Here is a 25,293-nt window from a genome sequence, read left to right as displayed (position 1 = left end):
ATTAATTATAAAATTATAATTATAATTAGTTATATTTCCGCCTCATTCGTTTATTTCACATACTTTCGCAGTAATGCTGAGATTTTTTTAAATTTATATAGTTTACGCAAACTTAAGATTCTCTGTGAAATTGCATATTCTTAATAAGCATATTTATTGTATATTCCAAAAAATATATACATATGAGCGAAAGAACGAAGCTCTCTTTTATCTGCGCACAAGCTTTTTATGCACCTTAAACTTCCGACAACATTCCGATAAATAAAATGCCAGCGTACCAAGTATGAGCTCTCATGCCTGGTAGTATACCTGTAAAAATTGAACGCACATAAAATTCAGATTAGAGTTCACGACTTAATCAATCTCCAACATACCTGTGCACGAGGCGCGTTTGATAATCCTACTACGACTAAAGCGAGTACTTGCGATGACTTATCATCCCGTTGGTTGTAAAACTATGTAAATGCTTCACTTATTGTTGGTGTAAATAATACGCCTCTCTTTTTATTAAGTTCACTAACAGTTATGCCTAGACTAATAAAAAAACACCAAGTCAAGATAAATTAGAAATTTGGAGCATCGTGCTGCGATTAAAAATAAAAATACGCCAAAAATAAATGTTTGAAGAAAGGCCATCAATTCTTCAGGATGCTGCACTTTCATGTATAAGTAGAACGGAAAAAAATGGTGACGGCGGTGATCAGAGACAATTTCTTAAAAGTTGAGAAGTAAGTACTGTTCGACTAGAGAATTAAATTGTGACAGATAGCAGAAGAATAGAGATTACGAAAAAATGAATTGGACAGATTTTACATGAACATTTGCACATCAGAAAAAAAATACCAGTCTAACGGTTAGACGCGATAGAAGTGAAACCTTCCGTAAAACAAACTGAGAGAGAATGAGACGAAAGCAGCATTAGGGGCGGGATAATTATATGTTCATTATAATATTGCTATAAAGTTCATATTTTATTTTCTTCATTTTATTATTATTCATCCTCAATGTTTTCAATGTCAACAAATGATACGAGTGGCTTATGATAGATAAAATATGATACAAATGCTTTGGTTTCGATGTTGTCAAAAAAATACCCAAACGGACCGAAGAAACAGACTTACAAATTTCTTCCATTTTCGTCTACTTGTATTCATATAAAAATTTATGTCTCTTCCCACCAAAGCTAAATGTATTAGTATATTTCTTCTTGTATTTATTCAAGGCCGAAATCCCGGCGGTACTGCAATACCGGGCCAACCCGTGGCAGAGATGGAGCAAGCCTTTAAAACACTCCGCCCATTTCCAAAAATCAGTTTAACATTTGTTGTCCTCCGATGGAGGATCTATCAGATGTTAAGCTGATAAGAACAGATAGATAAAGTGGGCTTTAAGACCGTTTTCCCCGGGGGGACATTTCCCCCCCGGGGTGATACATAAAAAAAATTCCCGCACTCTTTTCGAGAGTGACGGTTCGCTAGATATAAATAAACGATTATGCTGCTTCTTAGCTAAGGTTTGCTGCTTCTTAGCTAAGGTTACAGCGATCTTATGCGATCACTTTGATCTTAGCCATAAGGCCGAGAAGCGATAACCATACACAACCAACAAACTACCTAGTCAATACATTTTCTAATAAACCTTTTGAGAATTACACGCTCACAAAAATGATTTATATCAACATATAATATAACGCTTCGTAACTAAATAACTTTTAGGCCAGCGCCGACAGCATGGCGCGGTAGCCGAGCGACTAGCAATGTGAGCTTCCGATCCAAAATCCTTGGTTCGAATCACAAGAAAAAATAAAAGTTATTTAGTTCGTCGCTACGTTTATATCAACATATAATATAACGCTTCGTAGCCAAGAGGGTCGCTTTTTCGTTTCAATTTTTCTCAAATCACTCCCAACGATTCTAAAGAAGTTTTCACTTCAAAAAGAAGTATTTGTTAATTACCTGCTCTCACAGCTCAACAAACAATGACGATTAGAGAAATTATTAAGTTTTTCGAAGTTGTGGAAGAGTGATTTGACCGATGATGAAAGGGATTTTAAAAAAAGTAGATAAAATAGCTTAAAACGGCATAAAGGCCATTTAAGAAATTCATGGAGAAGAAGACGGTTTCGAGGATTGTGACTTGTTTTGGGACAGCGCATGAATTTCATAAACTGTTTACTTGCCTTAAGGGAGTGCAATGGGCAGCTAGTATATACATATATACTAAGCTTATTTTGAGATATGGACGCGTGAGGCAGTCATATAGAAGAAATCTGATGCTTTAGAAATGACCAGAAATGTCTAAAGCTATGTATGTAAATTTATCATCTACTTATCAGCTGGGTCCCGTCTTTTACTGCAATTTTCTTTTTATCAAATTTTATCAAAAGAAGTTATGGGAATGATGATTTTCGAACGACAGTGAGATGAAGGCAGTCGTTGAAAATGATTTTAAAGTTAAATTTAAGGAATATTATTTCAATGACATAAATGAATTATATTCACGATGTAAAAAAAACTATACTCTTCGGTCACTAGATTAGATTATTTGCTGTTTCATTTATTTATTTAAGAAAATGAATATAATAGATTCTTAAAGGCTAAGTGGGCAGGCATTAAAAAAGGTGAATAGGCATTAAAAAGGAAGTAGAATTAAACTATTTATAATAAATATTCAAAAATTTCAATAGCTGATATTTTAAAAATAAAATGTCTATCTCAAAATATTTAAAGATTTTATTAAAGTATAAACCGATTTGAGAGACGCACTACGCAGAGCTGTGGCCGGAATATTAAAGAAAATCCTCTCTAAAAGCACCGGTCAGTCAACAGCACCACGGATTTAGCCAAAAATTAAAGACAAAAATATGATTATTCTCCTATTCTGCAATGGTTTTTAGTTGCTCAATAAGCATCGCGCTTCTTATGTAGGGATAGGATTTGAAAAGCGTAAACTACGCTTGGCCGCTACCACTCTCCATGAGGATGTAGAAGGACCCATATAAACCGGGAGGCTTATCGTTATACTACTGGCTTGGGATCCATCCTCCCTTCTGTTGGCATTATCACCGGCCATTAAGTACCTTATGCTTTTGACAACTATCAGTCGCCACTCGTCATATGTATCTACACTCGATTACTATGCGGCTTTGAGCTCCACCAGCAAAACGGATTTTCACACGTACACTGCAAAGAAAGTAAAAAAGAAAAATGCAAAGTTTAATATGGCTAATTGTGCAACTTTCTCTCCTTTAAATTACTCTGCTTAAAAAAATACTCCTTTTTGATTAATTTTTAAATCAATTTGAAAATTTTCACTTTAATTCACATTACACACATAGACCCAAACTCTCTTTTTAAACGGTAGAAAAGCGTGAAAACAAATTGTTAAAAAATGCATGAGATACCTGATAAATTTGGTTATATATACCACAACTTTGAAAAATCGCGTAAGATAAAAATACTCTAAGTATTTTCCCATAAAATCGTACAAATAACGAAATCCATATTACGTAACTTTTTATAAAACAAAAATAGTTAATTTTTATAGCAAAAAATATTTTAAATTAGTGTACAGTGAAAATTCAATCCCTAAGTAAAAAAAATATAAAAAATTTAAATGAAATGAAAAAAAAAAACAGTTTTGCAACTATTATTTGCTACTTGATAACAAGCGCGCACGTTTTCTACGTACTGGACCAAAAATCTTATCATCAGTAGATATGTCAGATACTATGTCACATTTGCCCAGCCCATCTGTTAAGTTTTATTTAAGTTATTAAGCGCTTCTGTTGGTGTTTTCGTTATAACAAAGTCTGTTATTAGCAACTCTTTTTTTATTTCTCCATTTGCTTATACAAGGTGGCACAAAATTAATCCCCTCTCCAAAAAATCATAATTTTTGCAAATGGCGTCGTACGTGAACTAGACAGCTGGAGTGCACAAACAGACAAGTCGTGGAGCGCTTAAAAATCAAATAAACTTCCATCACTCAAATTGAATGATTAATTTTGCGCCACCTTGTACAATACTTTCTTCCACACGATCTACAGATTACGTTTACGTTGTTTAGGCCTTTTATTTAACTTCTTTTACATACAAAAATTAAAAACAAGAAACTTTTCCAAAAAATACATTTTTTTCTCATTTTAATAATAATAATAAAATAAAAATAATAATAATAAAATAAAAATAATAAAACAATAAACAAATTTTTGTTTTTTTAATCTAAATAGTTTTAAAAATGGCGCTGAAGTTGACCCTCCCGAAAAATTGGACTTGGACGGTGTTGTCCGTTTTGGCTCTTTTATTTATCTGAAACACAAAACCCACAAAAAATTAATAATCAGAATAACTGTAGCGACATAGCACAAATGTGAATCTTATATGTTAAGTTAAGTTTTTAGTACGAGCTCTGCTTTGATCAAATAAATTTGTTTGTTTACATTTATTACCGTTATTAAACTTACATTTATGCTAGAATTTATCGTTTTTTTTTCGATGGAATTTTTTGCGTTCTATTTTATTTTTGCTTTTTGCTGTTTTGAAGTGGACACTAAAATGCGCATTTCAACTTGTGCAGCGGAGAGTAAAACTTTAATATTGTTCCAGCGATATTTGCCATAAATTTTTTGTTTCTTATATAAAATTTTAAAGTAATTACTAAAAATGGGACGTTGAAAACATTTGCACGCCGGAGAAAAGAGATCTTATATTGGGTAGTCGAAAAAGTCTTTTCGTATTTTGTCAATAGATGTCGTTGGAGTCATCTATCTCCAGTGCTACCAATCACATTGTGTCATATCTTATGGTGTTAGAAAGGTGACATTGTAAGCTTCATTTAACCCAAAAAAATTAAATTCGGAGAAGTTGAAAAAAAGTTATAGCTGTTCAAAAATGAGTGAAAATAATGAAGAAATTCGCTATATTTTGAAATTTTTGTGTAAAAAAGGGAAGAATGCCACGCAAGCCACCAATGAAATTTGTGAAGTTTACGGAGACGATGCTGTATCAGTTATCAATATACCATATGAGTCGAAACGGAAAAAGCTATGCAGAAATAACTGAAATGATGATGTGCTCTTTATAATGCTCTTAATTTAGTTAAGAAAGATTCATCCTATCTAAGCAAAAAAACAGAAAGAAAACCAAGGCCGTGAAAAACTGATGTTAATGTGGATGGAGGAATAATACGCAAGAGCAAAGCAGATCCTTTTAAGTCGGCACGTCAAATAAAGCTAGAAATATACCAAGAATCTGGACTGACGAAACCAAGCGCTAAATCCTAGGTTCACAAAAAATACGATTACATAAACATGGCGGCGGAAGCATCATGGTTCGGGAAGCTTTATCCTGGCATGGTGTTGGGCCGGTTGTTCGCGTGGTTGGTAAACTGGATAGATTCCAGTATTTAGATATACTCCAGAATAAAATGGAGCCATTTGTGTTTGCGTCCATTAAATTGGACATTTATGCAGGACAATGATACAAAGCATACTGCAAAGACAGTGAAGCAGTGGCTCAGAAGAGAAAAAATTAATGTACTGGATTGGCCGGCGCAGAGCCCTGATCTCAATCCAATAAAAAATTATTGGAATGACGTTAAGGTTAAAGTCGCTAACAAAAGTTTTAAAAATTTTGATGATTTGTGAGCCGCAGTTGAGGAGGCTTGGTACTCGATTCCAAAGGAAAGATGTCACAAGCTTGTAGAAAGCATGGAGCGACGGCTTGAAGAAGTGATCAAAAACGGTGGATATAGTACAAAATTCTAATCTGGTAAAACAATATTATTACATACTTAACTATCTGATTTGTTTACTATTTTTGATTTTATTTGGAATTTTTTAGGATGTGCTATTTATGTGTCCAGGAGGTTTCGTGAGTTATCAATGTTCTCGTAAATTAATATAAATCAGAACTGAAATCCTTGTTGACCATTTTTTTGTTTTCAAGTGGAAAAAAATAAAAATATATTGAACTCTTTGCTTTCAAAGTCTAAATTTGCTATTTATTTGACCATGGCTGTATGTCCCGCAACTATAATTAAAATAAAAAAAAAATTGATAAAATCGAGTTTTTTTCAGTTTTTTAGTCAAACAAATACGAAATAATTGAATTATTCAAATGATTCTAGTACGGGCGATAGCCATTGATGGTGTGAGCAACATATTAAAATTTCAGACAATTCGGTTGAATAGTTTTTTTTTGTTTTTTTTTCACAACACCAGACCGAAAAAGTCGTTTTGAGATAAATGAGTTTAAAGATTGAGTACAGGAGCGCGCGGACCACTCTCTACCTAGTTAATGGGCTGTAGGAGAATATTGGGAATTTCCGCATGAAAATTTCACTTTCGAAATATCGCAAAACACAAAAAAAATTTGGGGTGCCCTTAAGAAAAATACGTTTGTTTTGAGATTCGTGCAAGAACGAAAATTTCGTAAGAAAATGTATTTTTATTTAAAAATCGCTTAAAAAACCATGTAAAAATAAAATTGGGTGCACATACTTATATATTTTAAAATTTCATATATTAACATTTCTGCTTAATTCACCGCTAATATTTAGTCTAGTTAACAGCAAGTTTTCGCTCTAAATCGCAATGTGGACAGAGATGAAAAAACCGCGTGAGCGTTCGTTAAGCAACTTCAACATTTACAAACACCGATATGCTATCTACTACCTCAACAGCCCAACAAAATCTAGCAGCGATCTGCTCGCGTAACTGTTGACGTACTCAGAAAAACAAAAAGAAAGGCTTGTGCCTCTCGAATTTCATTAACGCCACCAACTGCTCACCTACCCACCTCCTCACACATATTTAGTTCACTCACACATAAAATTTATGTTCTCTCTCTCACAGTGATATCCAATCGTGGTGAAAAAAATTAAGGCCCTCGCCTCATTTGAAAAAAAAATTTCAATTTTTTGTTTTTTGCTTATTTATGAAGATTAAATATTCAAAAATATCGTCCCCAAATGATTTTTGGAAATTATGGTACAGGCATAGCTGACTAACGATATGCAGGTATTTTATGGCCATTTCTACATTTGCTTTTATGTATTTATGCAAAATGTGAACCAAAAACTTTAAACGCGTTTTTCTCGAAACCACGTTTTTCGAACTGGCGACACAGATATAGGCGGTTCTACAAAGCTGAGTTTGTTCAAATAAAATTTAAACGACGTAGAATTGATGGCATTGTTGTGTAAACTATGATCATTCGGAAACGAAATTTTTTAGTATTTTTTTCGCACCTTTATCATAAAAATGGGGTCAAAGAAACGGATTTTCATTTTTTTTAAGATGTTAGTTCACACGATAACGGCATTCATACTGAACAAGAACCTTTTTGTCTTTTTGATATCAGACACCTGGGAGTCCCGGATTCCGTACCGCCAGCGATATTTTTTGGAAGACCATTTCTTGAAGGCTGACAATTTTTTGAGTGAACTTCATCTGGCCAAAACAAAAATTTATTTTTTACGAATGAATCAAAAAATAGAATACTTAAAACAAGAAAAAAATTCTTTTTTCGTTTCCGTTTTATATATACAGTATGCAAAATTCGTATTAGTACACGCCCTTATAAATAAAAAAAACCACGTATATTTTCAAATTAATTTTAAAACAAATGATTGAAACCGTTTTATTTTATAGATAATTAACTAAAATAAGGCCAAATAACAAAGCCGCTCACAAAGTGTATTGAATTGCAAAAAAAAAAATAAGAAAGAAAAAAATTAACACTTTTCGCAGAAGCAAAATTCGTATTAGTACACAGGTATTTTTCATGATTTAAAGAGTAAATAAAAGATAGTTCAGAAAATTAATATTTTGTAGGATACCCTCGTTACCTTAGAACAGCAGACAATCTCTTCGACATAGATTCCACCAATTTTTTTGTGAGATTTGGAGAAATCTTCTTTCACTCTGATTTGAGGACTTTTTTTAAATGTTCTCGGTTCCTTATTTGATGATGTTTCAGTTGCTTTTTGAAAATCGACCATAAATTTTCTATGGGATTAATATCCGGGCTTTGTGGTGGTGTTTGGAGATAATTAAAGGATCCATAACCTTGTATCCAACGCCGTGTGCTTAGGGTCGTTATCTTGTTGGAATATAAATTTTTTTTGCAACCTAATTTTTTGGCACCTTTGCGTAGATTCTTTTTTAAAATATCAATATATTGCCTCACAGTCATAATTCCATCAATAAAATGCAACTTTCCTACTCCGTTTGCCCCGAAACATCCCCATACCATCAGAGAACCACCACCGTGCTTGAAAGAAGGCTGCAGATTTCGTTTTGGAAGGCTAGTATTACACTCTCTCCAAATTTGTATGCGTCCATCGGACATTTTTATATTAAATTTACACTCGTCCGAAAAAATTACCCTTTTCCAAAACCGCATATTTTTGTTTAAATATTGCCTGGCGAATATAACACGCTTTCTTCTATTGACTGAGCTTACATACGGTTTTCTAACCGCAGTTCTGCTTCTAAATCCCAATTTTTTTACATAATTGCGCACTGTTTGAGGTGTAACTTTGAAAGAAAAGTATTTTTCTAGTTCTGCAGCTAGTGAAACTCCACTGACGGTGGGATCTTTCCTGATACGGCGTTTCAAATAAGTGTTGTGCCTCTGTCCAAGCTTTGCCTTGTTCACATTTCGAAGCTTTTTGTCAATCCTTCCACTGTCTCTATAAATTTTGACTACGTTTTGTATTGTAGACACACTTTTCTGCAATGTTCTCACAATTTCGGGTAAAGACTTTCCGTTTCTGTTCATATTTATTTTTAATCTCCTAGTTTCGTTTGATAATTCACTTACTTTAGGCGACATTGCAAACTAACGAAACGAAATTCAACAAATGGCTACTAAAACACAACTGCCCAAGGTTAAACATTGAATGTTTAACACAATCGTTTCAAAAATAACGGTAAATACCAACAAATTGTTTACAAATTCAACGCATACTAAGTGTACTAATACGAATTTTGCCTGCAGTAGAAAAAGCTACACTGCTACTAAAGCTATTTTTTCAATTATATGCAAATGTTTCGGAGTTTTTTTTATTATTCTATTTTTTTATGAATTATACAATACCGCACTACGATTGAAATCAATTGCTTTAAAGTAAATTTGAAAATATACGTGGTATTTTTATTTGTAAGAGGGTGTACTAATACGAACTTTGCATACTGTATGTATATATTATATAACACCCCTTTTGGGTGTTTGGCCGAGCTCCTCCTCCTATTTGTGGTGTGCGTCTTGATGTTGTTCCCCAAATGGAGGGACCTAGAGTTTCAAACCGACTTCGAACGGCAGATATTTTTATGAGGAGCTTTTTCATGGCAGAAATACACTCGGAAGTTTGCCATTGCCTGCCGAGGGGCGACCGCTATTAGAAAAATGTTTTTTTATTAATTTTGGTGTTTCACCGAGATTCGAACCAACGTTTCCTCTGTGAATTCCGAATGGTAATCACGCACCAACCCATTCGGCTACGGCGGCCGGCAGTTTACACGCTTTAAAAAAACACCCAACAAACACCATTTCAAATGAGGCGCGGCTTTAACCGGCTCTCAGCGAAACTGAAAGAATCAGCTGATTGGCTGAAGTGACTGTGGTCACTACACTGCTTTGTTTACGAAAAAACTGAGATTGTGTTGATAATATACGAAAAAATCAACCAATGACACTTCGTTGGCGTCTGAACAACGAGTGATCGGACGAATGTGTGGATATGTGATAGCGCGTGTGTGTGTTAAAATATCGTACAGCTTTCGGCTGCCGAATCCCCAAGTGTCGTGGCAGCCAAAGTTCCCCTCACACTTCTCTTTTTCACCATAGTTATTGGCTAAACCTCATAGATCTACACATTCTTGATATCCAATGACATGTGTATGACGACCTCTCAAAAAGTGATCCAGCCATCTTGGCATTACAGTCCTGGGTGGACCATTGCCTCCTCTACAATACGCCTCTATTCTTCTCTACAGTCCGCTTTCGCTCTATTTTGTGAGATTCTCATCTTTCGATGTCATCTTCTACGTCCTGCAACTGTATACGGTTTGAACCGTCTTCTAAACATATCGGGCCCAATATTCTTCTAAGAATTGTTCTTTCTAATCGAATCAGTAAATTCAAGTTCTTAACTATCAAGACACTTTGAGAACAAGTTGCGAATCCACAATTAACACACTATTTTATGTAAGCCTATATGATCGATTGCGAAATGTGTACGAAATTAACCTAAGGTTTTGAAAAATTTTAAAATAACTAATTTTAACTATCCAAATAACTTGAATTTCAAATCCAAATAACACGTCATATATAAATTTAAACTGTTTACTCTATCCAACAACATTCGCCAGGTCCTACACTTACGGTAATTTTATTTTAAATAGCTTTTACCAAACTTAGACAAATCCACAAATTAACTTCTGCGGCTACATTGATGGTTTCAACACAATAGTCCTAGCTGAAAAATATAAAACAGTCCAATCTGATAAACAAAAACAGGCATCCAACATAGTTCCTTAGGCTTTTGTTTGATAATATCCACAGCTAGTGTAAATATCTGTAACATGAAACAAATTTATGCATATTAAATGACAAAAAAAAAATAAAGTGTTTATGCGGTATTTTCACATGAAATATTTATTGTTTTATCAGCAACAAGATCTCGTAAAGTAATTTGCACACTTGCCAAACAAATCGATGATTTGTGAATATTTGAAAAGTTTATTTGAATGCTTCATTGACACATGCGCACAAATTCCAACCAAAATATAATTAAAATTTCAACAGCTTCAGAAAACTTAACATACATGCACATATCCACATACGTATGTAGGTGTTAATGCAGGCATGCGTACCCTGTAGGGAAAGCATTTTTTTAGAGTAGCAAATATAATTGGTTAAGTTTGAATTGGATAAGCACTAGTAAGTTAACTGGAGCTAACCCAAACAATTATTGAGCCCTTTTTAATAAAAATTTCATCAGAAACAGAAAAAACTTTCTATCAAGCGTCTTAGTCCTTCAACCGGCTGCTGTCGAATGGTGGCGAGTAAATATTTTATGGCATTCTCTCTTCGCCATACTCACAATTTCTATAGAAATCGTTTAAACAAACCGCTAATGAAAAAAGCTATGCCGTAACTTACAAATAAGACATTTTTTTATGCACCCTCAAGAAATGAATCCTTAAACACAAGTTCCTTATTGAATTATTTCTGATGTTTAGGTGGAGTTTTAAGCCTTAGTGTATAAAGAGACTTATGCAAATATTTTCGCAATACATTTCAACTCACCATATCCCACTCTTATGAGTATTTATTTCCTTTCTTCATAAAAGACACCTATCAATCGAGGACCAAGAGGGCTGAACTGTTTTTCACGAATATGCCCCTTTAGTTTTTAGATGGAGCTGCTGAATACATCATATATGTAAAAGGAAAGATTTGTTTGTTAAAAAAGACAAAGTTTGCTATGCCGATTTACCACAAATATGTACTTAGGTGGGAACTTTGGCCGACGTTAGTTTTTAAGTGCTTGATACATGCATATTTTTTATCTTCTTTACTAGAATACGTTGTTGGGATCTTGTTTTCATTTTGAAACTCCAAATCTTCAAAAAATACCTGTGACTTGCCCTGTTGAAAAGCGAGAAAAAGATTTACTTATGTGGCATCTTCACTGAACTATTTTATTAATAAGAGATTATCATTTTTGATTCATTATAAATTTTATAATAAGTGCAAATAAAAATGAAAGTGCAATGTGTTCAAAGTTACGGAAAAATGTAAATCTGTTCAGGATATTTGAATTCTGAATTTTTTTTAAGCATTTTATGTTTATTTAACTCTCAGGAATACTTAAGGTAAGAGGCAACTCTGCCGTCATATTTCTCAAATTATTGTACCTTAATTTCTGCTAAGGAAAGAAAAGAAATGATCTGAAGTTGTTGTTATTGCAGTAAATACTACCGAAATTCGAAATATTCAAATTTTTGATTGTTTCTGTTTTGTTTAAATATTTTGATCTTTTTTGTCTTTCGTCAACTTCGTGCACAAGAGAGGAAATGTTACCCTTTCCTAGACGACAAAATATCTCTAGGTCATATATGTGTAATTTTTTGGAAATCTACAAACTATAGGGAAGATGAGAACTCAATTGTTTAGGGTATCCCATTGTGAGGTTAAACCTTAGTTTAGCGAAGACCAAGGATGCAATGAAGAAGCTGAAGGTCAACGTAGCCGCGGACGAAGATGGCATAGAACAGAAAGTATTGATCGCCGATCAGCAAATTTCAGCGGAAAGTTCACATCCCCACATCACCGCCGCCAGTGGCAATGAAAAGCTGCATTCGTCCTGGACAAAAAGCAGCACCGTGAAGCTGCCCAAGAAAGGCAATTTGCATGACTGTGGCACCTGGCGAAGAATAACCCTGATCAACGCTACCTACAAAACTCTAGCCAAGCTCATACAACGCAGACTCCAATGTACCGAACGTTCCTTAAGGGACGAGCAAAATGGATTTTGCCGTCACCTAAGCTGTGTTGACCAAGCCGACACTCTTCGCATCATAGTAGAACAAACAGTTCAGTGGCGCTCACCGCTTTGCACGCTGTTCGTTGACTTTAAGAAGGCACAATCAAACGATATAACATATTATATTCCATAGAGTAGAAAGGAAGTTCCCGCTAAGATAGTCCGCCTCATCAGAGTCCTTGAGAGGAACTCCAAGCTGACAGTGCCTCCCAATGGCAACATCAGCGACCCATTCCCCACCATCGCATGCATAGGGCAAGGTTATATCCTGCCTCCCTTTTGCCATGGCTCTAGACGACGTTGTGAGACGATTGACCCTGCACAAAAGTGACATAGTATGGAGTTTCACCAGACCTCTTGAAATCCAAGTCCTATTTCGCCTATGACATCAGTCTCCTCTCTCACAAAATCTCTGGCAAGCAGACAAGCGAAGGCGGGCAGACCAGTAACGCTGGCACGCATTGTCCAACTGGAGGTTAACATCGTCAATACAGTGGCTATGAGAGTCAACCACAATGAAGCAATATAATGGTTCACGTGTATCGAGGGGAATTTATAGAAAGCTTCGGCTGCACTATTACCACAGATGGTGGAGCAGATGAAAATGTATACAGTATGGGCGAGTTCGCATATATCCAGGTGCACTAAACTACGAGTATTATAGTAAGCTTATGTGTGAAGTCAGTATTGTTGTACGGAAGTGAAACATGACTGGTCTCCAACACCTTCCCCCAGCAGCAAATGCCTCCTATGGTAAGTTCCACGCTTAAAAACCCACCAGATAGCATTACGAGAATGGCACTGGACTGCAACCCGCAAGGGAGCAGAAGATTGCTGTTGCGCGAGCTAGCAGATGCCGACATCACTGGAGGAACTTTGGAAGAGTATTGCTGAGGTCCTATGCCTCCGAGCGGAGTAAACAAACAACATTTTTGTTTGGTGGTTCCTTCCGAATATTAGAATTTGTTAAAGTACGAAAAATAGTCATTTGTTTACGCAATCACTTCCTCATTTGAATAAAATATATTTCCCGCCAGCCATTTCTTCGAATTGGGAAACAAATAGTAGTCCAAGGAATGGGAGGGAGTAAAGACTGTAGAATAGGGGGGACGAGAAACGAATGTAAGATCTATTTTCGTTAATTTCGCGACCAAAGCTGCTGAGACGTAAGGTGGTACGTTGTTGTGATGGAAAGGAAACTCGCTCGACTTCCTCGGCACAATGAAATACACTGATTTTGCTGAAACTTGGTGTGCGTTCTTCCAAGAGATGCCACTAACTAAACATAACCTCGATATGCGCTAATAGTGGCATCTCTCTGACTTTGCATGGACTTTGCTAACGGCCCTAGTATAACCCATCTGTAAATTTTGCGATTAGTTTCGAACTATCTAGAAGTAGTGAAGTTGAGCTCAGTTGAAAACATTTGTCCAAGGCTGAGTAAAATTCCGCATTTACTTAAATCAAAAAGATAATAAAGTCCTAGTACAAATCAATTCACTACTAATTCCTGCAGGGTAGCTCTGTACACATGCGATTGTATTAGAAATATGTGACCAATGCGGAAATGCTCACTATTTATCGTTGTATTTGTATCGTAATTTTATGTTAAACTTTTGCGTAATTTATTTCTAAACTAATGCAGTCAATGTCTCACTTCAGGCAGCCGTTCAGACCAAAGCCGTTTACACGTCACCAAAAAATTTATGACTTTCGGGGTGTACGCACATAAATGTTGATTGGAATTTGCGGTTGAAAGGAAAGATATAATCATATGTACGTAGGTATGTATGTATGTGCGCATGCAAAGCAAATATTTGTACAAGAACAATCACGCACATACATACATACATACATAAATATTAAGTTAGATAAATACATTCACACGCCTATAAAAGGACAAAAGAAGTCAACATTGAAAAATTGTGACAGAATTGAAACTAATACAGAAGCAATCTTGCTACAACAAATGCCGAATAAAAGTTAAATTTGAAAATAATAGGAAAACTTTGCAAAAATACCAGCACCGCTGCTACCAGACTGCGAAAGCGCTCAAAAGCAACAACAAAAGCCATTGTAATAACGGCAAGTGCTAAGGCCACAACCACAGCTACAGCTACAGTCACAGCTCCAACTAAAGCTAATGCTGAAGCTCTTCTAGAGAGCAGCCTGCGCGGCATAACAATGGCCGGAATAACAAATAACAAACACGTCGATGGCGACAGCAGCAACCAAATACAACCAGTGGCGATAGTAACACACCAGAAATCACAGTAACACCAATACTACATCAATCGACACTGCTAGTTTCAGTTACATAGAAAATAACCAAAAAATATAAAAAAAAACGCAAAAACAACAAATACTCCACAAGTAACAGCAATAACGTGAAAGCATTCAAATCGGCATAAATCTAGCAAAAATAGTTGTTTGAGAAAAAATGTAAAATGTTTTATTGTATCCGTGATTGCGGTTCAATTTAACTAAAATCCACGAACGCCTCGAGTTCCAGTAGCGGACAAACACAAGCGTGCTTGTACTTGCTTCATATATATAAATATATATATTAAAGGTGTGTGTGTGTGTGCATATGTATTTACATTTGAACTACAAATAAATTCATGAAAATATTTTAACCCAACGAACAGTTGAGCGTCCAAGTATTTGGGACATTGTCGTCAGCTCTTCTAAAAACTGGTATATTTTTATGCTTTAGATAGTAAAAAGCAAACTCGAAAAATTTTGAAAAAAATGTAATAATTTTGAGACTTATTCGCTTTTAAAAATTTGGTATGTATGAGTTTTTTGAAATTAAATATATTCCGTTTCTTTTGAGATTTTTGTAAAAAAAAAAATTTTCGGGTTTTAGGATAATATATTATATATATAAGTATATACCAAGAATGATAGAAAGAAGATTGCGCCCATCAGAGAGTGCGTGACGTCACGTTTTTCCGAGTTCTGCAGTATTGCCAACCATCATCGCAATAAATTTGGTGCTTTTTTATACCGAAAATGCGAAAATTTTAAAGTTTCGAAACTTTAAGTTAAAAAAAAACTGTATTACTATACAAAAGAAGGTTAAAAAAGGCCACTCTGAGAAGATTTTGGTGCTAATGAAAATTAGTTAGTTTTTATAAAATTTGATATTTTGAAAGTGTGAGTTTATTTTTTTGCTCCTTTTAAGGTTATGCACGAATATTATGTAAATGTCCCTCTCTCAACTCTTCTTAAGATTGAACACCTTTTTACACATTTTAAAAGGCGTTTGAATTTACTGAATGCGGATTAAAACCATAGAAGTGTAATCGTTTCTTCCGGCCATCAATCCTTAGTGGGACATAGGGCATCAAGAGGTAGGTGTATTCATTGTAAAAATAAGCCACAAAATACCAGAAAATACTAAAGAAACCATACTGACATTTTTACAAAAAGAGTACCTTATCTAGTTACATAACCTCAAAAATAGCAAATAAGTCATTCTCGCTTAACAAAAAACAAACTCATAAATTAAATTATACATAAGCATAACACATTTATTAAAAAAAAAACGCACATTCCAAAAACAATTTGTCACGCGTACAAAGTTCTTTAAGTGATTAAATAAAAACTGGGTGTTTTATTTTCTTTAAATGGGCATTTTAGTGTGTTTTTATATCCAAAGCTAGGAAACACTGCAGTAGCGAGGGAGAAATTTGAGTGCTGAAAGCAGAAGAACACCAACAACACCTGTAATTGCCGGCAATGCCACCAGATGTTAAAAAAGTAAAGCTAAATAAAACTGAGTGAATTATTTAACCAATTATTAAAAAATGTATATTTTACAAAATTATAAACATTACATTTTAATTAGAATAGCTAGAAAAATGTCATGAAGAAAGAACTGAAACTCCGAGACTAAATAACAAAAAACAAAACCTAAGTCCAGTTACGAAAATGGTAATCTGGCCATACTGGTGCTAAAATCACGTAACTCGTTGTCAAATTCGCTGAGAGCAAGGTAACGGGACCACGATAGGCGCTATCTCATTATTCTTTCCATCATGAGTATATACATATGTACGTATATATATAAAAAAATATATTATAGGAAATAAAAATTTTTAAGAGAAAAAAATGTTTGGGAAAAAAAGTATTTGAAAAAAAAGCTTTTGAGAAAAATGGAGCAAAAGTAAAATATTATTTGAGTAAAAAAAATTATTTTTTTAAATTCTTTGAAAAACAAAATTTTTTCCAGCATTGTGGAGAATCCTTCAAATAAATTCTTTATTAAAATTTTTTGAAATACCAAGTTTTTTTTTTAGTTAATAGACTTTTCCTATTTTTTTAAGTATTCAACTGTACTTACTTTTTCTGGCTACTCTTGAGGCTATTTCACCGATTCACTGTTTCGCTGTATGAATTTGAATATAACTCGACAAGTAATGGAAATCCTGTTATAAAACTTGCAGAGATTACTTAACTATTATTAGCAAACAAATAAGAAAAATATCTGACAGGGGTAGTATTTCAAAAATTATAAAAAAATTTTACTGAAAAGCTGCTTGGTGTTGAAAGTATATCTGCGTTTTAAGCTCATCAAGAGTTGGCTACCATTTTTATTCAGGTAGAAACTTAATTTTTTATATTATTTACAGTCAGTCTAATGAAATCATTTCCATTTCTTGGAAACTATTTGACTAATTCGATTCTAACAAACTGCATTGTATGGGCTTATCATATTTATTTATTAAACGGAATATATTCAATAAAATTAATAAACACCACCAGTACCTAATAGCTTCATATATTCGAGTCATACTTTGCCGAATTTACCTTGATAACTATTTGAGCGTCCATGTTTGTTTTTTTTTTTTTGAGTTTTTGCTTAACTATTTCAGGTGAAGACCAACCCAACATATCAATCTCATTCTGCTGTTTCCACTCCATACACCTTGGGCTTCGATATTTGGGACCATTGTACTCTTGTAAAATCCGTGTTTGGCTAATTTTTCCAAATAACATAAACCTTAACTGAGTTCTTAACAGTTCGTTAAAGTTAGGGATTATCAGCAAAACATGATGACTGACGTATGCAACTATTCGCCCAAAAGGAATATTACTTTTCTCCAGTTCCGTTCTGAATTTACCTTAGACCAAGCAAGTCCTTTTCCAATGTGGTTAAGGCTTTCCGCAAAATAGAACCCTTGAGCGTTAATACACCGCTGGTAGCTTGGCAGACGCTCCGCGCGGGAAGGCTAATTACTTTTCAATCAAACCCTGTATTAATAACTAAAAAATCAAGAAAAATAGAAATATTTTGCCTAAAATTGTTTCAGAACTTCGTTGCCAAATTTCTTGACATCCTCCATTCATAAATTTATTTCTGTTGTCTTCAAAACTTCCTAAATATGGCACCTGTTGTGGATAGCTGAAATAGATAGTAGCACTACTTGCCAGTAGATGCCTGTTTGCTTAGGTGTGCAGAGAAATTAAAATTGTTTTGGCCGTTGGAACATTCCGAAATAATTATTATGGCCCTAGGGCTTCAAAGTTGCGAGCCCCTGGCCCTAAGTTTTCAAAGTTTGAAATCCCCTGGCCTAGACCACAAACTGAGGTAGCATGAACACTGAAATAAAATATAGATAGTTCTTGTTCAAAACTCTCTATTTGGTCTTGTTGTATGGCTTTGCTGGGTTGAAGCACAAAAAGAAAAAAAGAGATTTTGAATACGCTATTCGTCACCAAGTTATTCTGGCAGCTACTATTGAAGTTTAGCATTGCATTTTCTATGTACAGTTGCAGAAATGTGCAGAAGTCTGTATGAGAGGGTGTTAGTGCAACTGTTTGGTCAGGAAGTTTGTGGTTATTGAACTGCTGTCATTTATATAAAGGCAAATGTTTTTATTTTTTCATTTTTTTACTATCTACAATTTGAATTTATAAATTTGTCTTTGTATGTGTGATTGTCAGTACGTGTGCACACATACTATTTTATTATTATATTATTGTTGTATTTGGAACATTTTCTAGTACAACATTTCCTTTGTAAATACCAACCATTTTACGCTTATTCGCTCAATGGAGCTGTTGCTCGTGTAAACTTTTTCATATATATGTATGTGTGTATGTGTAAGTATGTATGTCACATATTTTGTTTTGGTTTGATTTATCGATTGCGGTTTGTTATTGAGGGGTGGATATGTTTTGGTTTATGTTTTTTTCTGCTGTTTGTTTTTCTTTTCTTTTGGTTTTTAGTGCTTTGTTGCAATACAATTGCATGCATTTTCCATTTGCTTACACAGGGAGTGTGCGAGTGCAATGGCTGAGCGGACAGTTCAATTGAATATTCAGTGATACTAGAAATGGGCGAATGAGTAATAATGCCCCAGTACAATTTGACAAAAAATGCTTCCGATGTTATCTGTTTATAAATATGTATATATGTATGTATGTAAATATAGTTGTGTGCACTTTTTTCTCTTGCAACTAAATTTAAGAAATATTTTATATATTTCTTCGTAGAAGAAATTCAGGCTTTGGTTGGAAATCATTTATCAATCATTTATTATTTTAAATCAGAGGGGACCGAAAATTTTCGTGGTTACGTTAGGTTGACTGGTTGCCAATGCGAGGGCCCACTTGTACAAAATTTCATCCTGTGTCATATCATTGTGAGTGTAAAAGGGAGAAAGCCAGGAAAGGAAGAATAGGAAAGAGCAAGTTAGGTTTGTGGATTATGAAGAAGAAGACCAAACGATGATTATTTACGGTTGTGCTAACTGCTGCATTCTCCAGACGGAATTCGTCAAATGTTTGATATCCAACTATGCTGCATCTGCAGGTGTAGCAAAATAGTGGGAGCTGTCTCAATCTCAGCCCGGCGAGAGTAAGGCAGATGAGGAGAAGGTGATGAGAAAGGATTCGCTGCTGCAGAAAGGATTTGAAGCAATACCCAGTTAGCCTTAGAAGTTCCCTTGAGCGCTTTCGATCTACCCCTGGTCAGAAGGATCTCGCGACTTTGCATATTTGTCCACTAGCACGCGATCGCTGAGTTCACGTGCAACCCGCCTTGTTAGGATTAGAACACAGAACTCAAGTTTTTAAAGGAGTCTCAATTCATTCATAACGTGGGAAAACCACCTCGAGAATCTCCTGTATAGCTAGAACCAAATATCCCTGTGATCAGGAACCCAAATGAGCCTAATATCGAAGTATTTTGATGCGATCGGCAAAGAAGTTTGAATTTCTGTGACTGTTGCGATGGGACGAACAGCGAGCCCAGGGTCATAAAATATTTCGCGTACAACTTTACTTTCTTCGTTTTTAGATAGGTAGTTGGTCAGCTCTAATTGAAATATACACTGGCAAGGTCTAATCGAAATGGGTAGATCTGAAATTTGGCAAAGTAAGTGCGAACAGCTATGAACTAACCACAGCACTTTATGTTTTTCCAGATATAAATTTATTCTCGGTAAATTTATTCTTCTTCAAGATGCTTTCCATTTCAATTCAACCGGGCTATTCGGGTCATGTTCTTCGATTTCGATGTAACTGAAATATGTTGCTCTCTGGTCAAAATAATGAGACACGTATTTCTTTGTTCGCCCGAAAAAAATTTTTTTCAAGAGTTATCGGCAATTTTGTTTTTCGGCTCAAGCTCGATTTTTTTTTAATTATATTATATAAGAAATTTTTTTTTTAAATGCCCATAACTTAGTCAAACATGAACCGATTTCAATAATTCTGGGTTCAAAATGATCGCCATTACTTACAGGATCGATTTCATGTAGAAAAAATTGTGAAAAAGTAGTTGAAAATTTTTTATTTAGCAAAAAAGAAAAAAAAAGAAAATTTTTTCGAAATTCAATATTTCAAAAAGTGTATCTTTTTATTTTTATAACTTGTTCCAAATCAAGAGGACACCTCAAACTTCAATTAAGCTGAATGCCCAGTAGCTAAAATGAGTTGTTTTTGAGTAATGAATTTTTGAGTAAAAACCTGTTTCGCACTTTTTGTTTTTTGCAAAATAAAAAAATTTCAAATACGTTTTTGCAACTGTTTCTACATGAAATCGCTCGTGTAAGTAATGACGATCATTTTGAACCCAGAATTATTAAAATCGGTTCATTTTTGACTAAGTTATGGGCATTTAAAAAAAAATTTTTCTTATATAATTAAAAAAAATCGAGTTTGAGCCGAAAAACAAAATTGCCGATAACTCTTGAAAAAAAATTTTTTCGGGCGAACAAAAAAATACGTGTCTCATTATTTTGACCAGAGAGCAACATATTTGAGTTACATCGAAATCGAAGAACATGACCGAATAGCCCGGTTGAATTGAAATGGAAAGCATCTCAAATATTTCTCAGTTGGAGAAGTTTTTATTTTCCACTTCCACCCGAGGAAGACTATGACCGGATATCATCAAATGCTCTTAAGTATTTAAATGCTTGGTAGGATTGCTTGAAGAGCGTTGATTTTGATGCTGAAGGCCAGAAGAGCGGTGAAAGACAGAAATTTTGCATAGATTCGGAATTTGACTATTGTACTACTGACTGATTTTATAATATTCTATATAGACTCATATCAAATGAGAAAAATTTACAGAATTATAGCGATAGACTCAAAAATTATTTTTATAATACTCTCAAAGCCATGGAAGTATTCAAAACTAAGGACAATGGATGCGATACAAATAAAGCCGGGAGCTGTTGAAAGGCACTTCATTCTTCTCCCATACGAAAAATGGGTATACTACGACAATCGAATGCACCGACAAGAATGGAAGAAACTCGAATATGCTTTGGCTTTGACAGGTAAACCAAATTTTCCATCGCCAAAATATAATTTACGTTGGCTGACCCAAATTTGGTATGATATATACTGTAGGCAAAAAGTAAGGTGAATTTGGTTGTAAAATGAAAAAATCTTTATTTATTCTTGAAAATCAATTTCATCCCCTTCAAAATAGTCCCCTCTCGATGAAATACACTTACCAGAACCTTCTTCGATTCAGCTTTTATCTCCTCAATCGACTCGAAACGCGTTCCCCGGAGTGGTGAGACGGTGCATTATCGTGATGCAAAAACCAAGAGTTGTTGGCCCATAATTCTGGTATTTTTAAACGAATTGCTTCACGTAAACGAAGCATAACACTCAAATAATATTCCTTATTAACAGTTTGGTCAGGTGGAAGGACTTCATAGTGCACCACACCACGAAAATCGAAAAAAACTGTCATCATGGCCTTTATTTTTGAACGACTTTGACGTGCTCTTTTCGGTCTGGCCTCGCCTTTAGCACGATATTCGCTTGATTGGTCGGTTGTTTCAGGGTCGTAAGCATAAATCCAAGTCTCATCTCCCGTAATGGTACATTTGAGCTTTTCCTGATAGTCTGAAAGCATTGTTTCACACACATCAACGTGACGAATTTTTTCCAAGAAATTGAGAGTTTTCGGTACCAAACGAGATTTGACTTTTCGTAGGCCCAAATGGTTTTTCAAAATGGTTTTCACAGATCCTTCTGATATTCCGATCATATCAGTAAGGTCTTTAATAGTCAACTGACGATTTTTGAGCACTAGCTCCTTCACTTTATTGACGTGTTGGTCATCTGTTGACGTCGATGGTCGTCCGGAGCGCTCCAAGTCATCAACACGTTCTCGACCCTCTTTGAAGTCTTTGTACCACTTATAAACATTTTTCTCCGACATGGTCGAATCACCAAATGCCTTCTGCAACATGCTAAACGTTTCCGCAGCCGAAATTTCATTCCGCAAACAAAATTTGATGGCACTTCTCTGCTCAATCAAATCAGACATTGTAAAAATCGAAAAATACACTCTTGGTCGTTTGGTAAACACAAGCGTAAATATATTACTAATACTGACATTCACATGAAAGTTGGCCCAGATGTTATTAACAGTGCTGCCAACTCATGAAAAAATAACTAGAGCGAAATTTTAATCCCGCGAAGTTTGACAAATAAATTCACCTTACCGTTTGCCCACAGTAGTGTAAGTTAACGTGACGCAGTAGGCAACAACAATAACAGTAGCAAAATAAGAAATGCATCTTAAGTTACGTGGAAAACGGAAACGCTCGTCAGCAGAAAATATATTAGCAGTCCAAAATGTGCGAAATGCCGATCCAGCGAAACGAAGGGTCACACCGCAGTGCACATGAGATGTAGCAGTTCGGTAGTTAGGCAGTAAGAGTGTTAGGTATTAGGTGTAGGTACCACAACAATAAGTTGTATGAACTAATCTGATTAAATATGTTGCCCTTGCTTAGTAAGGTAAATAAAATTTAATTTTTACTAAAGATCAAAGTGATTTATTTTGTTTATATTATGAACTACTAAAACCGAGTGAAATCATTACAGAGGTTCAGTATCGAATGCAATTAATGCGCTTCAGTCAAGGATTGAAGGTCTAAATTGCAAAAATAGTGAATGCATTCTTAGAAATACTGAAGTATGGGGCCTTACTTCACCTGCCCTACTCACAAGATGTTGTATAGATTTCCGACTGTGTGATTCGCTCGATGGCTGATTAGCATTTGAGGAAGTCCAAAAATCGACCGCCTCAAAAGGCAAGGATTTCTTCAGGTGCAGAATTCCGGCGTTACTAAAAATATGAAAAAAAATTGTGGTACGCGATGCGCAGTACTCCGTGTTCCATAAAAAAGTGTTTGAGAGAATTTTGGGAAAGCAGTGGTGGCAGGGAAGTCTCACATTTAATTTTAGTTGAAGTTAAGAATTTTAATTGCTTTTCGCAATATTTCTAAGAGGAAATTGAGATATGTATAATTATTCTTATGCAAATTATTCCAAGCATTTTTCGTACTAATAATCAATTTCTGAGCATAGAATAAACGCTCACTTGTCGGTCCTAATTCAGAAATTCCATACTTTTCCACAATATTCGACGAAAGACCTACCAGAACGGAATCATAGTAGTGACCGCTTTGCCATGGCATTCGGCTCTCTATTGGAATCACATTTTTCTGGTCGCTTGCTCCAATTTCTCATCTTGGCTGTATTGCTAATAAGAACTTAGTCAATTTTTTTCGTTTCTATATTATCTTCTTTTCTTGTTAAAAGAGACAGACTTTTGTAAACATAAACTAATTGGAAAAATATATATACTAAATTCTGTAACGATTTGGTCACAAATATCGCTTGATTTAAATTCGCTGGATAATTTTCTCTTAAACCATGACATACATAGAGCTTAAGGTGAGAAAGCCAGAAGACTATTGAGGTTTTGACACACAAAATTCAGCTTGAAGTTATTGAACCATAACTTCTAAATATCAATGAAAATTCGCCAAAGAAACCGACAACTGCAAGCGTGTACTCAAAGGATAGAGAAGTTGTCATTCAACATTGTAGATTATCTACACGGTGGCGCAGAATTAATCACCCTACTGGGAATTTCCATAATTTTTTTAATGGCGTCGCACATCAATCCGTTTTTGACACTCGTGAACTAGACAGGTACAGCAAATTGAAGCGCGTAAAGGTCAAAATAAAGTTTTTCATCACTCAAATTTTTTGTTTTACTTAGTATTTAAAATCAAAATTGGAATACTAATTTTGCGCCACCTTGTATAGGGTGATCAATTAAGAGGAGTTTTTTTCATTTGCGTTTTTTTTACAGATCGCGCGCGAGTTGTGGCAAACTGTCATCGTGGATTTGTTGAACAGCGTTTGGCATTTCGTCATGGAAAGACTCACACCGCAACAACGTCTACAAATTGTTCAACTGTATTATGAAAATCAGCGTTTGAAGAAGATCCGCTGTTTTCGAGCAAAATTTTGTTCAACGATGAGGCGTATTTCTGGCTCAATGGTTACGTCAATAAGCAAAATTGCCGTATTTGGAATGAAGAGCAACCAGAACAGGTTCAAGAGCTACCTTCACACCCAGAGAAAACAACGGCCTGGTGTGGTCATCGGTCCATATTTTTTCAAAAATGATGATGGCCGCAACGTAACTGTGAATGGTGCTCGCTACCGTACCATGATATCGGACTTTTTGCTACCTGAAATTGAATCTAATGATCTGTACGACATTTGGTTTCAACAAGACGGAGCCACTTGCCATACAGCTCGTGAAACAATGACTTTATTGAGAAGTCATTTCGGAGAGCAGCTGATTTCACGTTTAGGACCTGTGAGTTGGCCACCAAGATCTTGTGATATCACACCTTTGGACTTTTTTCTTTTGGAGATTCATGAAGTCCAAGGTCTATGCTGATAAACCAGCTACGATTGAAGCTCTGGAAGCCAACAATACGCGAGTTATTCACGACATACCAGTCGAAATGCTCGAACGAGTGATTGAAAATTGGACCTTCAGAATGGACCACCTTAAGCGTAGTTGCGGCCAACATTTGAATGAAGTCATATTCAAAAAGTAAATGTCAAAGAATGTCCTTTCAAATGATAAATAAAGGTTTTGAACATAATTTACATTTTTGTTTTTTTTAACTATTGAAAAAAGCACCTCATGATTGATCACCCTATATATAAGTCAAAAAGCAAATATTCAGTACGTATTCAAAATATTTGTCACATTTGCATTTTATTTTAGTTCATTCCTTCACTAAGAACCTGTTCAAACTGTTCAAAGAAGAGGATAATGGAAACGATTTAGAAGGCAAATTTTCAAATCTGCAGAATGTTATCAAAATTTTATTGGGTAGGGGAATAAGTTTCCGTCCTTTCTTAGCCAAAGTTACGAGT

General features: G+C 35.1%; 1 pseudogene; it reads right to left on the bottom strand.

Moving 5' to 3' along the window:
* Window positions 1-1,213: 1,213 nt before the first annotated feature.
* On the bottom strand, window positions 1,214-1,385 carry LOC129249513 (U2 spliceosomal RNA; annotated as a pseudogene).
* Between the last annotated feature and the right edge of the window lie 23,908 nt (window positions 1,386-25,293).

Source organism: Anastrepha obliqua, chromosome 5 (genome assembly GCF_027943255.1).
Source record: "Anastrepha obliqua isolate idAnaObli1 chromosome 5, idAnaObli1_1.0, whole genome shotgun sequence".
Classification (NCBI taxonomy): domain Eukaryota; kingdom Metazoa; phylum Arthropoda; class Insecta; order Diptera; family Tephritidae; genus Anastrepha; species Anastrepha obliqua.
Note: the sequence above shows the minus strand (reverse complement) of the source record. Positions and strands in the feature narration are given on the sequence as shown.